At 37.6% G+C, this 3,304-nt stretch overlaps 1 long non-coding RNA gene across 1 annotated transcript in view; it reads right to left on the bottom strand.

Annotated features, from left to right (window-relative positions):
* Positions 1-344: 344 nt before the first annotated feature.
* Positions 345-3,304, bottom strand: part of LOC107688239 (uncharacterized) — a 19,628-nt gene continuing 16,668 nt past the window's right edge. The window contains exons 2-3 of the long non-coding RNA XR_001634214.1: positions 720-899; positions 345-532 (exon numbers count right to left, since the gene is read on the bottom strand). This is a non-coding gene — a long non-coding RNA (uncharacterized LOC107688239). The remainder of the gene's footprint in view (positions 533-719; positions 900-3,304) is intronic.

Genomic DNA, 3,304 nt, shown 5'->3' with positions numbered 1-3,304 from the left:
GAATGACATCAAATAAATAAAGTAAATTCAAAATACTGTTATGTATATATATTAGTATATATTAGAACTTTTTGTAGGTCACAGTATAATGACCTCACATGACACTGCCTCTTGATAACCGGCTCTTAAATACGTATTTAATATTGTAGCATGCAGTTCCACACCGGAAAGAATCGAGGGGCCCGTCTGCTCGTCATAAATTACATATGCACTGAATTCATTAGTCTGTGTACTGTTTTGTCTTGTGCCCTCAGCATTTTTCATCACAGACACGCAGCGATTCCAAGCCGGTGCCACAGACGTTGATTGAAGCCCCATCCAACTTCTCACCTGCAGCATTCTGCTCTCTGGATCTCACTCAAGGGTAATTGGGAACTCACATTGTGGGACCAGCTCTGCCTTTGTTCCCCTGCTCGGATGCACTGACCCGGATGTGTGAGGTCGCAGTCATGTTAATTGGCGCGGGGTGTTGCAGCTGCATGATTTTCCACGAGTCTGTGTGTGTGGAAATTGCTCATCGGAGTGAATAAATCTGTTTCCAGAGAACAGAGGAACACTATTAGAAACAAGCACATGCTGATTTAACACATTTAGGAGTATTTATGAGCAATTAGACTTTGATAGCGCCATCAATTCTATGTATGTTGTGTAAAAGCTTTCTCCGTCATCATCTCGGAGTGTATAGCACAAACCTCCGGGCCGTTCGAGGGCTCCCTCACCTGTCCATCTGTCATTAGTCTCTGTGGATCCGCAGTCAGCCGGCTCTGTTCTGGACAGGAATAGTACAGCTGTCCCGGCGGACTCTGGCCTGTCCCGCAGCACCTGTTCTGACCTCAGGGACAGTTGTCTCTGCATTTGTTTTTTTTGCCATGGCAAGGTGTCCTTGGCTCTGGGCTGCCCTGCTATACAGTAAAACATAATGATTTATGAGTTATCAAAGCTTTCAAAAAAACGATTTAAATATTTACTTTCATCAACACAAAATTGCATTCTAACCCATTATTTCCATAATGTTATGCATTTCTCTTTCACAGCAAATTCTACATCTACATCTGCAATTCTACAGAAACTGCATATCAGCGCCCCAGCAACCAGTATACTGCATAGCAACGCCCTAGTGCTGAGTTTTGCACAGACAATCACCACTTGTTTTTATTTAGTACAATTTAGTACGTCTTGTTGTAGTGCATGTGATTTTTTCTATAAAGCACATTATTTATGTGCCACTACTGTAACCACAAGCTATTTTAAAAGTTTAATATTTTTAACTGTGCAGTTATGCATTATATCCATATCCAACAAAATTAATAAAATCTTAAAATCTCATGGGCATGGCTTTAATAATCTTTAAAAAAGGAAGAAAGAAAAGAAAAAAAGAAGAAAAAAATCGACAGTAGTTTTATATATATATATATATATATATATATATAATTTTCCTAGTACAAATTACTTTCTATAAAATGGTTTTAAAATCCATTATCCAGTTATCACAAATGACTACAAAATTCATTATGACCCCAAAAGTCTGAAATCCTGGCATGGATTTGTCCAAGGAAGCCACCCCAAAAAAAAAAAAAAATAATAATAATAATAATAATAATAATTTCAGTTGAATTTTAATGATTCTGTTTATTTATTAAATAAAAAAATACACTACTATTCAAAAGTATAGGGTCAGAAAGATTTCTTTAAAAAAAATAAATGAACACTTTTATTCCGTTAGAATTAATTTGATCAAAAGTGACAATAAAGACTTTAATTGTTTTATAAAAAATTCTATTTCAAATAAATGTTGTTCTTTTGAACTTTCTATTCATCAAAGAATCCTGAAAAATGTATAACTGCTTCCATAAAAATATTAATCAGCACAGTTGTTTTCATCACTGATAATAATAAGAAATTATATGAGTAATGATATTGACTAGCTGCATCTCGGTCTGGTCTGGGGACTGTAAAGCCTCAGACTGGAGGTCTGTGCGGAGAGTGGTGAGGACAGCGGAAAAGATCAGCGGCTCTTCACTGCCTTCCATCCAGGACCTTGGACACAAGGTCCACAACATCCAGGACCTTGCACACAAATGCTTTCTGGCCTGTGCCCAAAATATTCTAAAGGACCCCACCCATCCTCACTATGGACTGTTTATGCTGCTGCCCTCTGGAAAAAGGTTTCGCAGCATTCGGGGCAGAACAGTAAGGTTCTGCAATAGCTTTTATCCACAAGCTATTAGACTTTTGAACTCAAAGTAACTTTTCTAAAAACTTTTCCTCAAGCGTGGGGCCCGGTGCGACCGCACCAGTTGCACCCCCCTAAGGACGGCCCTGTGTGCACTTATTAATTATTTATATGTTGCTGTTAAATTATTTTTAGTGTTATATTCTTAATTCATGTTTTTTATCTTATCTTATTTTATATTATATTTTTTAAATAGATTTTGTACAGTAGTACATGTTTTAGTTAGTGTAGTTTTTCTTTATGAGCCAGTGAAACGAAATTTTGTTCATATGTGCATCCTACATGTACAGTTGACTGACAATAAAGCTACCTACCTACGATGCTGAAAATTCAGCTTTGCATCACAGGAATAAATACATTTTAAAATACATTCAACTAGAAAACAGTTATTTTAAATTGTAGCAATATCTCATGTTTTTACTGTATTATTAATCAAATAAATGCAGCCTTGGTGACCATAATTGACTTATTTAAAAACATGAACATATTTTACTGACCACAAACTTTTGACTGGTAGGGAATTTGGTATATTTTTAAAGACACTATGTTGATATTCAGTAACCCAGTATTTATACAATCAAAATAAGTGTATTTTCAAATCTTATTTTGAATAAGACTGGTTAAATCAGTTGAGTCAGTTTATGTAACGCCTGTGCTTTCTATGTCTCTTACTACTCTTGTAGTCTAGTATGTACAGTACATCTCCTATAGGTCTCTGTTCACCCCTGCTTGACACCCTCCGGCTCACATTTGCCCCACTTCACAACACAATGCTGTTGTTAATGGGACTCTTACCAGTAATTCAGCTTTTACCTCGGAAAGTAGGTTTTGCGCTGCCTAGCGTTGTTAGTCCCTCCCTTGTGACATTTGCAGCAGAATGCCAAACAGAGACAGGAATGGTATGTTCGACACTGACCCGTCCATGACCCCTACCCCATTTTGCAATCGCCCCGCTGGGCGTGTCGTGTTGGGATGGTTGCGTATGTTGCTGGTGTGCGTGTACACTATTGCATAGTGTTGCAGGAGATTTAAAGCATGAACTCTCAATGCATCTACCTGCATGCAAGCCCA

Source organism: Sinocyclocheilus anshuiensis, unplaced genomic scaffold (genome assembly GCF_001515605.1).
Source record: "Sinocyclocheilus anshuiensis isolate Anshui unplaced genomic scaffold, SAMN03320099.WGS_v1.1 scaffold1162, whole genome shotgun sequence".
NCBI lineage: Eukaryota > Metazoa > Chordata > Actinopteri > Cypriniformes > Cyprinidae > Sinocyclocheilus > Sinocyclocheilus anshuiensis.
Note: the sequence above shows the minus strand (reverse complement) of the source record. Positions and strands in the feature narration are given on the sequence as shown.